We start from the raw sequence: 14,789 nt of genomic DNA, 5'->3' as shown, positions 1-14,789 counted from the left end.
ACTTCCCGGGGCAGATCCTGAGCCTGGGTCAGCAGATCCGATGTGCTCTGCGCGTGCTCCGATGTCCCGCCCGCCTGGGCCGTGGCAGGGCCCAGGGGGCGCCCTCCCCGACAGGGTGGAAGCCCCTGAGTCTTTGTTTTCTTGCTCCATTCTCTCCTTCCCAGAGTCCCAGCCTGGCTCGTGGTTCGGGGAGCTCGTGCCCAGGTCTCGACACGGTGGGAAGTTTCATCAGCTTGCTGTCAAGTTTTGGCCCGGAACCCCTTTGTCCAGGAAATCATCTGGGCTAGGAGGTTCTTCAACAGGAACGGGGACCTGAGCTCCTCGAGGCCTGTCTTTGGCCCAGCCCTCCCCGACATGTGCCCGGCATTGGCGTGCCTGATGCTCACAGCTGGGCTCTCTGCGGTTTCTGGTCAGGGGCCGGGTCACGAGCCGTTGCCAATGCCTGTGAGGCAGAGGGTCCCTTTGGAGCCTTAGCTGTCTCCACTCAGGAGTCGATGTTTGCATAGGTCTGGAGCCCAGCAAGGCGAGCTTACTGGGGGACCAGGAAAAGTCCTCAGCAGAGACTCATCCTAAGAGAGGAGGGAGTGACTTGGTGACTCCTCCAGAGTCTCTTGAGCTCCTCCAGAGGGACGGACTGTACCGGCCACAGCCTGGCGTGCTACTCGCGGTGCCCTGTGGTCCGGCCGGGGGTCTAGGCCTGAGGATGTGCCCATGGTGGGCACGGAAGCCTGGGTAGGGCCATCGGGCCAGCAGCCAGGTAACATGGCACCGTGGGGACACTAGTGGCAATAAGCAGTGCCTCGGGCTGGCATCAGGTGCTTCTTTCGGTGGGGACAAGGGCGAAGAAAACACAACAGTGCGTGTGGCACCTTATCTGGAGACTCTACCTCTCTGGGATGCCATGAGTGACCCTTCCTTCAACTGCCCCACCCAGCGGCCGGAAAGCATGGCACACGGATGGCGGTGGACCGGCGAGGGGCCTCCCTGGCCTGTTCCAGGAGTTCAGAGCCCCCCGCCCCTCGCCGCGCTGCACGGGCTCCTGCATCCCTCCCGGCCTACTAAAGGAGTCCGGCCCATTTTGGGCGGGCCCAGCACCGTGCACTGTGTCTTTGGGAAGAACGTACTATAGGTAGTAACCTGTGTGCTGTGATTTGAAGAACACGAGGAAATTTGGCTGGAAACCTTTTCCACGTTGGGGTGACAGTGTCGGGAATTCTGCCCATAGACCTGCCTTGTCTTCACAGCTTGCTCGTCTCAAAGAAGCGGATGCTCCTAGATCATAGGTGTCCATAAATTGTTCATTGCTTTTTCACACGTTAACGTCTTATCTCCTCCAAGATGGTTTGAAATCCCCTACTCCTGTGCGTCGTTGGTACAATGACCTTCACTTTGTAGGTGATCATTACATTTTTTGTTCATGATGTAAAAAGCTACCTTGTGTTCGGTGGGCATAGAGGGTTAATTAGCATTATTTGAGCTGATACTTATCATATGCTAATGCACGATAGGCCACCAAATACTCCCTGAAGCACTGACTTCCAAGACCAGACATGCTGTGGTCAGCCGGAACTATATCTTGTCGGGGGTTGATCCCCCTGTATTTTCACCCCTCACGCCAGCCGTATTGCAGACATTTGAAACATTTTGTTGAATGACTATAACGCACATATGTAAGCAAATAAAATATGAAATCTCAAAGGTCCAATAAGGTAACTATTTAGTGAGTGGTTGGGTTTTAACCACAGCCATAGGAACGACAGAAAGCAAGCAAAGAATAAATGTGAAAAATAAGGAATAATCTTGCCAAGAGCCTTCAGCATGGAGGATATGGTTTTTCCTTTCTTTAAAAAAATTTTTTTTTTTACATTTATGTATTTATTTTTGAGAGACAGAGAGTGAATAGGGGAAGGGCAGAGAGAGAGGCAAACACAGATCCGAAGCAGGCTCCAGGCTCTGAGCTGTCCGCACAGAGCCCGACGCGGGGCCCGAACCCATGAACCGTGAGATCGTGACCTGAGCCAAAGTCGGAAGCTTCACCGACTGAGCCACCCAGGTGCCCCTGGTTTTTCCTTTCTGAACCCAGGAGGGTCTATAACTCCTCCACCCACTTCGAGAGGGCTTAGCAAGCATCTTGCACTTTGTTGAGTGTGTTTGACTTGGAGACAATTCCACCTCAGTTAAGTCTTGTAGTTGATGAATTTGTGCAGTAGAAAGAACTGGGGCAAAAATAAGTTTATGAAGTGTCTGTAGTTGAGGCTAAGAGGTTTTTGTGCATTAAAGGCTAAAATGTGAGCATTTGCAAGGAAGGAAGTCGAACTCTCTCTGGAGTTGGGATAGGTGCCTGAAGTTCCCATGGTCTAAAGGGAGCAGACCAGCATGGACATGAATGTGGCCTCGGGACAGAACAGAATCAGGGGGTAAAGCTGGTAGAAGATCTCAACCTTGAGCAAGATCAGGCCGGAGGGGACAGGATCCAAACCACAGTGTGGACACATCTGTGTGCTTTGTGCCATTTTGCGCATATATGCACATTTCATGTTTTTTTCATCCCTTGACATGTATCCATCCAACATTAATGCGAGGCTAATACATGCCTTGTCTTCTGGTGAGCTCTCAGGAGATTTGGTTTTTCTTTTACAAGATCACTGTCAATTCTCAACTTCTTTTGCTCTGTATTTGGAGCAGGCACAGAAGCTCCCTCCCTGGAAAGATGATTTGTTCACCTCCCACTGACAGACACTTGAAAAACATCCAAGTTTGATCACGGGGCCAGGAGAAGCCTTCAGGAGGGACAATGATGATGATGAAGTAAAGGAAGCCTGTGACACAGGCAACTGTTTTGTAACTTGCCTGAGGACGTGATGCTGTTTGCGGTGACTTACTTAAAAAGGAGCTAGAGAGCGGAGATCGGGTTTGTCCAGCTCACAAATTGAAAGCAAAGCCTCAGAATCTTTTGTTGTGGCTTTTGTTCTTGCTTTCTTTCTTGAAATGATTTCTGACGTATAGAGAAGTCGCAAGAATAGTACAAAACTTCCATGGATGAGCCAGATTCCCTGACTTAGCACTTCACCTTACGTGCTTTACTGCTTTCCCTTCCCTCATCTCATCTCTGTATCTCTCTGTCTCTGTCTCTCTCTACTCCTCTATCTATACACACACACAAGCCCATGGCCAGCAGCTCATTTTACTGAGGTTGTTTCTTGACTGGAGGAGGTGATATGATGTGGGTCGGTGGACATGGAGGGAAAAGCTGATGGAAGTTACAGGAGGGAAGAATGTCCCTCGAAATGTACTGCTTTGCCTCTTTATTTACAAGTCTGTGTCCCTATTGAAGGAAATTACCTGACTTGTTGTTTGCCACGGACTGTAGGTTTTTCAGTTCAAGCTTGTTTGTTTTCATTGGAATGGAAATGCTGTGGCAGTTTGTGGGAGTGAAGGCTATTGGTTCTTTTGAATAGATCTAAAAGAGAAGAATGTAGGGATTTTGTTTCGGGTTTTACTTTAATAAACTCCATCCTGTGGGGTTTACATCCTTGGGGTTTTTATGAGAATGGAGTTTACAGTTACTCCACTGAGAAGGTTGCTGAGCACGTGAGGAGGTGAGGAGTGGAGATGTTTGCAATGAAGCGTCATGTCTTATGACAGGCCAGTCCTGGTTATAAAGACATAAAAATAAAGACAAAGTTGAGACATGACAGTTTCTGAATACATTTTTGTATTGAGTGTAAAGCTTAATTACTTTTAGCCTGACACTTTAAGCCTCAACAAAGAGGACATGGGAAACATGATTATTATGATTTTAAACATGAAAAATCATCTTTCTAAGTGTATTTACTCTTCTGTGTGCTTTGGACATCCTCCCAGTTAATGTCAGCATGATGAATCACTCCTTTAACATTGTTTCTCAGAGTCTCTCTTGGTTTAATGCAATTGGACCTTTCTTTTCTAGAAAAAGAAATTAAGAGTCGTTTGAATCCATATAGGAAAAGAATCACTTTTGATTTTTTTTCAGATGGAAACTATGAAACAATGAGAATGGGCTCAAGAGCCATTTGTAGATGAACTGGTTTTAGGAGGCAGGAAGAACAAGGGAGAGCAGGGGAGAGCCAAGGGAAAGTGCTGAGGGACAAGCGGCACAGAGAAGGAGTGGGGCCCAGGGAAGGAGTACAAGTTGGGTGGAAGAAGCTGCAAGTTTCTTCTTCACTAGACTTTTATCCAATATTGGACAGCAGTTGCCTCTCACCCCCAGGGGCCACACCCTCATTGTATGCCAGACCAGCACTTTTACCCGATACTGTAGTATCGGGTAAACAACAAAACAAAAAACTAGGCGCAGAAGGTACACAGTCACCTGCGAAAGAACCGTGTGAAAGAACAGTGAAAACGAGATGGCAAGGGTGGAAAGATGAATAACATTGCTTGAAACGGCAAAAGAGATTCTGTTGGTGACAGGGGTGGGGTAATTCCTACCAATCATCTCACTGAAAATAACCACCAGACAATTAAATGACACTTAAAACATTTCCCAAAAGCATTAAAGAGCGAATGAGATAATGAGGAGTTAGTGGGTCAAGATTGAGGAGAAGACGAAAATCCGAGAAGTGATGTTGCCACTGCTTTTGACCAAGGGACAGATGAAAATCTGAAATATGGTTAAGAGAGTGAGCAGCACCTTTCCAGTCCTGTGAGATGATGGGGCATGAGTTCGGAGCCCCGAGCCCACAGGAAAAAAAACTGCCATTCTTTGGTCTCAGTCTCAGCAGCACTGTTCATCCTAGAGATGAGGGTCAAACAGAAGTAAAACAGCCCTCTCATGAACTATGGCCCAGTTCGGGGTCATCTGGGGGACCAGGAAATCTTAGGTCCTGAAATTGGAATAAAGGATAAGGAAATGATAGCACCTCAGGCCATGGCAGAGGCAAATAAAAATTAAATCTAAAAAGTAACAATTCTGGCTCCAAAATATTTCTATTAATAATTAAAAAAGTACAACGTCAAGCGTATAGTAAAAAAAACCAACAAAACAAAAAACTAGGCACAGAAGGTACACAGTCACCTGAGAAAGAACCGTGTGAAAGAACAGTGAAAACGAGATAGCAAGGGTGGAAAGATGAATAACATTGCTTGAAACGGCAAAAGAGATTCTGTTGGTGACAGGGGTGGGGTAATTCCTACCAATCATCTCACTGAAAATAACCACCAGACAATTAAATGACATTTAAAACATTTCCCAAAAGCATTAAAGAGCGAATGAGATAATGAGGAGTTAGTGGGTCAAGATTGAGGAGAAGACGAAAATCCGAGAAGTGATGTTGCCACTGCTTTTGACCAAGGGACAGATGAAAATCTGAAATATGGTTAAGAGAGTGAGCAGCACCTTTCCAGTCCTGTGAGATGATGGGGCATGAGTTCGGAGCCCCGAGCCCACAGGAAAAAAAACTGCCATTCTTTGGTCTCAGTCTCAGCAGCACTGTTCATCCTAGAGATGAGGGTCAAACAGAAGTAAAACAGCCCTCTCATGAACTATGGCCCAGTTCGGGGTCATCTGGGGGACCAAGAAATCTTAGGTCCTGAAATTGGAATAAAGGATAAGGAAATGATAGCACCTCAGGCCATGGCAGAGGCAAATAAAAATTAAATCTAAAAAGTAACAATTCTGGCTCCAAAATATTTCTATTAATAATTAAAAAAGTACAACGTCAAGCGTATAGTAAAAAAAACCAACAAAACAAAAAACTAGGCACAGAAGGTACACAGTCACCTGAGAAAGAACCGTGTGAAAGAACAGTGAAAACGAGAAATAACACGCACCCCTGTAAGAATATCAGATATGGGAGTGATCAGTGAGAGACTTTATAGCAACTGTATTTACTATTTTTAAGAAGAGAAAGGATAAGTTTGAAAAATTTGGCAGATTATCGGAACCCACAAAAAGTGCAAAGCAGATTTAAATGAAAACAAAATAAACTCTAGAACTTAAAAATCCAGTAACTTAGTTAAAACTCAATATATAGATTTAATGACATATTAGATAGAGTTGAAGAGAAAATTAGTAAACTGTAAGTTTAGAGGAAAATATGCAAAATGAAGCACACAAAGACAGAAGGTAATAAGAAGACATAATACAAAGAGAGGGTATAATTAGACAGTCCAACACATGTCCAGTTGGAATTTTGGAAGGAGTAGCAGCAAGAGCCTCAAGAATAAAATAACTGCTCAAAATTATAATATTTATCAATAATAATTGATGAAAATAATTGCTGACAATTTTCCCAAGAGACATTAATATATATGTAAAAAATCCCAAGGAATCTTAGTCAGGATAAATATAAAGGATCTATCATGGTGTTGTTGTAGACAAATCCTTAAAACTGCCAGAGAGAAAAAGGTTACTTTTTTTTTTTATGTAGGCTTCACAAGGAGCCCAGTGTGGGGCTTGAACTCATGACCCTGAGACCAAGACCTGAGCTGAGATCAAGAGTTGGACGCTTAACTGACTGAGCCCCCCAGGGACCCCAAAAGATTATTTTAAAAGGTACAGTAAATACACTGATAATTGAGTTATCAGGAGCAACGATGGAAGTACAAAAAGATAGTGGAATATCTTCAATATACTGAAAAACCAAACACAAAGATCAAACTGCCAGTATAGACTGTCAGTAAAAATATCTTTCAAGTATGAAGATGAAATTAAGACATTCTCAGACAAAAACAGAAAGAGTTGTTACCAACAGATTGTCAACGAAGGAAACATTAAGGAGAGTTCTTTATTGGGCAAAAAGTAATCCTTGATGGAAGGTTAGAGATGCAAGAGAATAAATAAATAAATATATGAGCAAATCCGAATGACATGGATTTTATAAAACAATAATAGTATTTGTGGGATCCATATATATGTGTGTATGTTATTATCTATCTATCATCCATCTATCATCTATCTTTCTATCATCCATCTATCATCTGTCTATCTATCTATCTATCTATCTATCTATCTATCTATCTATCATCTATCATCCATCTATCATCTATCTATCTATCTATCTATCTATCTATCTATCTATCTATCATCTATCTATCATCTATCATCCGTCTATCATCTATCTATCTATCTATCTATCTATCTATCTATCTATCTATCATCTATCTATCTATCTATCTATCTATCATCTATTTCTATGTAGGATATGAAAAGCTTTAAGTTTGGAAGGGATTAAAAGGATTCTAAGGGTTCTAAGGTCCTGATACTACCCTAGAGGAGGTAAAAGTACCAATTATCAAAACACTTTGTTAAGTCCAAAACTCATGTTGCCATTTCCAAGGTAACTATTAAAAGCATACTAAAAAGTATAAAACTTATAAATAAAGAGACTGAGAAAATGGAATGATAAAAAATAGTCAATCCAAAAGAAGGCAAGAAAAGAGAGGAAAAGAGCATGGAGTGAGTGGGACAAATAGCATATTGTAAGATAGTAGATTTAAAGTCAGATATATTGTAATTATATTCAATAAAGGTAGATTAATTACTTCAGTTAAAAGACAAAGATTTTCTGGCTTGAATACAAATTGAAGTCAAATTATATTCTGTTTTCAAGGCACAAATTAAAGCATAAGAATAAACACAGTTTGAAAATAAAAGAGTGGAACCCATTAAACTCTGTAAATAGTGGCCAAAGGAAAGCTGGTAAATCTGTATTAATATCGGACAAACTTGAACTTAAAGCAAGTTAAAAAGAAAAAAAAGGAAAGAAAAAGAATTACTGGAGATTAAGAGTTACTTCTTACTGATTAGGGATTCAGCCCATCAAGAATATAAAATAACTTAGCATTTATAAGCATCTAATTATATGGCCTTAAATATTTGAAGAAAAGTGACCAGAAGAACTCGATGGAGGTTTCGGTAAATCCACAGTCATACTGGAATTTTGTAACAGATCTCTCTCAGAACTGATAGATCAAGCAGGCAAAAAATCTATAAGTCTAGGAGAAATTTCAAAAACATGGTTAAAAACCTGACACACCAAGAGAGGTGAGAGAATATACCTAGTTTCAAGTATATATTGAATTACAAAAACTCAGCCCATAGGAGGCCACAAAGCAAGAATCAACAACTTCAAAAGGTGAGAATTACAGAGGGTGTAATGTGACCACAGTTCAAAAGCAAAAAGGTCACTAGAAGATCACCATATGTTTAAAAATTAAGAAAAATATCTAATAATCCACAAGTCAAAAAGAACCCCAACCAAAATAGGTTTTTTAAAAAACATATTTTTCAAACACATGTGGGATGTAGTGAAAGCAATGCTTGAAGAGAAATGTTCACCTTAGAATGTTGTACTAGGAAAAGATACAGCCTGAAAAGCATTCCAGGAACTGTTTGTCTCCAGAAATTAGAAAGAGAAAAACAAAACAAATGCAAAGAGAGGAGAAGAAAGAAAACAATAAAAACAAGGGCAGAAAATGCTGAAATAAAAGCCAAGCAGAACAGCCAAAACCAAAATTGTTTTTTGAAAAGATGAGTAAAATTGATAAACTATGGGCAAGGCTGATCAATTCAAAATGGAAAGAAGTCACAAAGGGCCGCTACTGGAGATGATGAGAAAGGTGGCATGGAGGCCAAGGTTTAAAGACTAAGAGGGAAGTGATGAAGGGGAAGGGGCGTGCCAGGCAGTGAGGAGAGGCTGGACCAATGGCAGTAGCTGAGGCCACCGATGCTTTTGGTGGGGAGCACCGGGAGAGAAGGTGGCCTTCCGGAAGGGCAGGATCAGGGGCAGGCCTGGCCAGGAGGGTCTTGACTGGGCAGGGTAAACTGGGAGCTATGGGGAGCCACTGGAGGATTTTAAGGCAGGGGAGAAGTGACACAACAGATTTTCCCTGTAGGGTGATGGTTGGCGGCAACCTGGGGCACGATCAGGAGATAGGGTGGAGTGTGGGGGGGTGGGAGTGCAAGGTGGGCGGGGAGTCCAGGTAGAAAAGATGAAGGCCTGGACCAATGGAGCAGGAGGGGGAGGGGTAGATGCAAGGGGTGGGGTGAGACTTGTGTTAATAGCTTCTAAGCTGAGGACAGAGGAAACACTATTTAAGGGGTGAAGGGCTAATCATGAATCTACAAGTGGGGTGGAGTGGAAGAGAAACAACTTACAAAAAGAAGGGCATTGCACATCGTGTGCACCCTACTGGCCATCAGGACATCACTGGTAGTGGTAGGAGACTTCAGAGAAGAGTCTGGTTTCTGTGGATCCTGAGTAAGTGGAGCCCGATGCCTGGAGCAGGGGAAGTGTGGCCGGGAGCTTGTCGAGCCATGATGGCAAGGAGAGAGCACAGTGCCTGAAGGCAGTGTGAGCTCACAGAGTTTTTAAAAGATGGGAGACGTGAGCTTTCCTTCTTTCACTCCGTGTAGTCTCCACCTGAAACATTGAAATCAATGACTCACATTCTATGACAAAGATTTTCCAGCTATCAATCCAGGCTTTCCATTTCCTCCCTCTTTTTACATATTAATGGGGAAATGTTTTTGAACCTACCCTCACAATTATTCTTTGTGTGTATGTCTGGTTACTTTATTTACCACATAAGAAGATGGGGAGACCAACGCTTTTAAGAATTTCAAAAGGCAGAGAGATCAATTTAAAGGATCACCAGAGGTGTTTCTGCCAAGGGAGTCTATGAAATGTTTAAGTCAGAAATGGCCAGTTTACATGTCAGACTGGTATTTCTCAATCCCATTTCCTCCCTGTAACATATTGTAATTGAAAGATACCCAAACAGATGTTTTCTGTTATATGGATTCAGTTCCAAAGTTTTCTTCATATGCTGCTCACAGACAAATAATCCCTAAGGACCAAGAGGAGCCAATAATCTTCATTTTTGTTATTGCATATGAAAATATTTCAGGTTGCGTAGTTAGATTAAATTTGTTTTTGAACAACATTATTATTAAAAATGGATCCTCTCACCTTCCTGTGCACATTTTAACAATTAATTCTTTTGCCTTGTGGTGAAAATTCTAATCATTCCTTTTGTGGTCGTCAAATTCTTTATTCATTTGCTGTGGCACTGAGATTCTCTTTTCCTCAACCAAATTATATCCCACTGACCCATGGAGTTCCTCACAAGAGATGCTCAGATTGCCCAAGTGTGTGTTCAGGCGCACCTATTAACACAACAAGCCTCGTGTTTTCTTGTTGGACCGATGTTCCAAAAATGAAATATTTAGAATGGAAATAGTGGAAACATTGTTTTGACAAAGAGGGTTAGAAAAACCACTGTCTAACTAGACTCTATCAATATTGCTTTACATCTTAAATTGCTATATCTCAAAGTCATTCTAAGGTCAGAGCTTACCATGAACAATGGCTTGGAAAATAAGAATAGCCTTCTCTGGGGGTCCTGAACACTGACTCAAAGGATGGGAAGGAGACAGCACTGGCCATGGGGGAGGTACTGAGCAGCTCATTTGCAGTATAAACTTCCTGGGGTCTGGACCCCAGAGTGTTATCCAATAACGTCCTTTGTTATCGCCATGGTTTTTCTGCTCATCAGTAAATGAGGGCAGGAGAGATGGAGAGATGGCTGTCAAGGTGCCTTCTAGGGTTAACATTGGTTACATTAACTGTAACTCAGGCGTCTGGTTGAGAAGTTGGAGTTCCTTGCTCCTAAATACAGAGATTTCCTGTACTTTTTGCTGCTGGTGGAAGATAGGGCCAGATTTTCTGACTGAGTGGACAGGGCTCACATAACCACAAACACCATGACTGAATCTGGGAAGGAAAGGTCAGGTGTGGTGCCCAGAGGGCACCTGCAGGGTATTGAAATCCAGACTTCATTATTTGTCCATGCCTGTGTTCATTCCCTCAGCAAATGATTATGGAGTCCCTTCAAAGTGGTGGGCATTGTACTAGGCACTAGGTAGACTATGGTGGACAATATAGATACCACCTCTAGCCACTTAAAGCTTCCAATGCTATTGGGAGGTGTTGAGTAGGCAGATGAGCTATGTCATTGAATGTTGTCATAAATTCCATGAAAGACAGGCTTAAAATCCTATGGGACAGAATAGCAAAGGGACCATTGGTAATGGCGGGGGCCATTAGAGGTTAGAAGGGTGAGAAGTCAGTGAAGGCCTCTCTAGACAAATGCATTTGTCAGTTTGACAAGAGGAGAAAGAAGGGACAACAGCCCAGCAGGAGGGTAGCATATGTGAGGCTGAGAGAGGAGAAAGGCCATGATAGGATGTGAGAACCAAAGAAAGTTCATGTGATAGGTGAGGGAGGGAAGCTGGGGAAAGAGACAGCTGGTGGTGATGGCTGGGGGCCCAAGAAAAAGCTCTTCTTTAAACCAAGGACAGTGGAATCTAGAGGGTGGTCTTAAGCAGGAGAGTGACATAATTCCACTTGTATTTAAAAAATATAATTCAGGCAGCTTGGAGAGAGGACCAGGACTTGTTAAGCATAGTGGGATGTGGGAAACAACATGAAACAGGGCAGGGTGGAGGGTGAAACTGCCCCGTCAGAGGACTAAAGACCACCATCTACAGGGGCCTTGGCTCCCTGTCTCCACTGTATTCCTCCCTCCATAATGCCATTCTGCTCTTGAGAAGAGGGAGCACCTCATGGAATACAATGAAGACTTTGGGCAAATGATTTCTCCAAGAATTGCTTTTCTTCACTCCAACGGTGGGTGAAGGAATGAACGCACTGAGCAAATGCAAACAGAAAATGTAAATTGGCGCCTTCTCATGCCTCCAAATACCAAATTGCGTTGACTTCCTCATTTGTGCTCCAGCTGCGTGTGAGGTGAGTCCGGAACATAGCAGGGGCTGTAGGCCAAGGATGGTCCCACATGCAGAGAGGGACATGCTGGTCATCAGGGACCACGGGGCACATGTACTTGAATGCAAACAAGACCCTGACCTCAGAGATTTGTGTCTGGTGCTCTCACACACGCCTGATAGTCTCCAGGACTGAGTGATGGGGATTTGGACATCAAAGCCTCTTGGTGAGTAGAAAGAAAGAGTATCTTTCCTGTCAACAGCATTCAACATTCCAATAGCAAGGTGCGGAATGCTGTGGCGTCAGGTTTCCCTGGATCATGTGTGTCTCAGAAGGGCCACACACTGGCCAACCTGGGAGTCCATTTACCCTGCTTGTTTAAAAAGAAATGGGAAAACCATTTGATGAAGACCCAATTTTCCTTAGCAAAAGAAGAGAAGGAAAAAGCTGATCCAATATCCTTGATGTGGGGAGGAAAGATAGATTGCTCAAGCCTGTGATAGAGTGAGCCCTTTGTGAAGTGGAAATGAATCAGATCTTACTGGTCTAACAGGACGGGAAACACCTAGATATTCTTTGGCACCATTTAAAAAGCACGTCAACATGAAAATCCCCAGGTAGCAATATAGCTAGAATATTCTGTGATGTGCACAGTCAATGTACATGTGGGATCGGCAAGGTGAAGAGTCTTCTTTCAGTTTTGTGTCCCAGAGCTGAAGCAAGTTATCGAAACGTTGAATACTGAGAACAGCTTAAAGGAATTCTTATCCTGTTTTTGTGCAAGCCCATGGAGAAACCCTTCCTTTCCGTCCTCCTGTGAGTGAAGATGTGGTTTAGAGGATGCCAGGAGCAAAAGAACTATCTGAAAGAACTTCCCACCCTGCAGGCTCCTGAGATTTGAGCTCCATTGCAGTAGGGGTGACTTTATTTGTTGAGGATTGGAGCTCATCTTGGGGAGCCCATTTCTTCATTGGCTACCACCTCCTTTTCTGAACTGCTTCCCCTCTGAACACCGTGAGTGTTTTCCACAGGTTCCCTCCCCTTCTCCACTCCCCCCCCCCCCCCCCCGCCATCGTAAGTCCCTGGGCCAGCACCAAAGCCATTACCCTGGTGGAACACTTCCAATGGGGCACCCTTTCCTCTACTGCAGCAGAAACTCACCAGCATTGCACCCCTTCCTGCAGTGCTCACTCCATGCGAGTTGCCACTGGCTCAACAGAACTCTAAGCCAGGCTGCTGGGCACTGGAGCCAACAAGCATCTCATTGAGGTCAGCGAAGAACAAAACTCTACTTGTTTTCAGAGCTGTCTTGATTTTAAAATTTGCCCTTAAAAAGCAACCAGACAGAATTCATTCTTTTCAAAGCAGGCTCCTGTTCTGGAGGAGACATGCCAAATGGTCTTTGAGCAGACATGGGAACAGTGGAATGCAAAGCTGAGGCTGTTGTGTAGACCTATTATACCACTTTGGGTGAGTTGATGGGTTTGGCAGCAGGATCCTGGCCCAGTCCTTCCCAAGGACGGAGTCAAGGCTAGGATGAGGCTCTTCCTCTGTCTGTTTCTAGGCCACATCCTACCTCCAGCGTCCTGTGGTTCCTTGTCCATGTTCCATGAAAGTGGTACATGCTCTGGGCCAACACCAGAATAAAGGAGGTATTTAAACAGGAAGTATTTGCTCATTCTCTTTTCCCCATATCTAAATCATATTTTTCTTTTGAGCCTCAGTGAACACTGCACCTCCTCCATGAGCTTTCCATGAACTCTGCTTCCTCTCCTCTGTCTTCTTCAAGCCAGGGACTTTTTCATTCAGGAACTGTTCTCCATTGCTGGCTGTGCTAGATTGTTCCAGGCCAACTTGGTCAAGCTGGGAGCTACGGTTCCTTGAATTTCCTTTCCTGGGTTAGATTTGGCCAAAGGAGATTTGCATGAGATGTGGAAGGCAGGCGTGAAGCAATGGCCATTATTCTTAGAAGTTCACTGTGGTCCTTTCTGGCTTTCTATGTGAAGATCCACCATCATTCCTTAGGGCTCTGTGACAGAAACATGGCCGGCAAAGTGATAATTGAGTCCATTTGCTTTTTCTCTTTCTACCCAGCTGACCATCTTTCAGAGGCAGCCTTTTTTCAGATGAGAGACCAGGAAGGGAGACTGGGGAAACTAATATCTGATAGTGCCCAAGACTCTTGTTTCATGGATGGGTAGTCAGAATTGTTGACTACAGGGACACCTAGGTGGCTCAGGTCATGATCTCATGGTTTGCGGGTTTGAGCCCCACATTGAGTTCACTGCTGTCAGGGCAGGGACTGCCTCATATCCTCTGTTCACTGTTCTCTCTGCTCCTTCCCTGCTTGTGCTCTCTCTCAAAAATAAATTAAACATTTATAAAAAAAAAAAAAAAAAAGAGGAAGAAGAAATGTTGACTACATATGAGGAACAGTAAGTAAGCTCCTGGAATTTCTACTAGTCCTTGTGTTCATGGAACGTGCAAGTCTTTCTAAGACTTGCAAGACCAGACCTGGGGGTCTGATAGCCCAACGAATAAGGTATGTGCAGTATTCACTCTTTGCCTCCCTCCCTTATTCTTTTCTTTCTGTTGTAAGCATGTTTTGAAGCCTTACGATCTTCAAAGTTACATGCCATGTACAAAAAAGAGAGCAACCTGACGGTAATGTCAAAGATCCTGTGAAAGAGTTGTTTTTAAAGCACTGTAGGGACATAGAGGAGGGATGTAGGGTTGAAAACCTTCCCCAGCAGAAGGCACGCAGAGTGGCCACGACCCGCTCTGGAAAGCTACAACTGTAGCATGCCCCACTACACAACTCCTGGGGAAAACCCTTCTCTGTGCCCCCCACTGACCGAAAGTGACTAACCTTGACTATTTCACTACTTACTTGGGTGCTTTTGAAAGCTCACCCCAAGTCAGCTGCATTCTCACCCTAACACAGGCCAGTGCCATAAAATTCCTCTGTGACTTCACTTCTCAAGACATGGCTGAGACCCTATTCTTAGCACCCTCTCCCTT

General features: G+C 43.8%; 1 protein-coding gene and 1 long non-coding RNA gene across 2 annotated transcripts in view; one reads left to right on the top strand and one right to left on the bottom strand.

Annotated features, from left to right (window-relative positions):
- Window positions 1-14,789, top strand: part of LOC131515131 (uncharacterized) — a 210,799-nt gene that overhangs the window by 152,173 nt on the left and 43,837 nt on the right. The window lies entirely within an intron of this gene.
- Window positions 3,180-10,501, bottom strand: LOC131515133 (uncharacterized). Its single transcript, XR_009263470.1, has 2 exons — window positions 10,342-10,501; window positions 3,180-3,652 (listed from the first exon to the last, which is right to left on the bottom strand). It is a non-coding gene; the product is annotated as an uncharacterized LOC131515133 (long non-coding RNA).

The sequence above is a fragment of the Neofelis nebulosa genome, chromosome 6 (assembly GCF_028018385.1).
Source record: "Neofelis nebulosa isolate mNeoNeb1 chromosome 6, mNeoNeb1.pri, whole genome shotgun sequence".
NCBI lineage: Eukaryota > Metazoa > Chordata > Mammalia > Carnivora > Felidae > Neofelis > Neofelis nebulosa.
The sequence above is the reverse complement of the archived record's forward strand: the minus strand, read 5'-3'. Positions and strand labels throughout refer to the sequence as shown.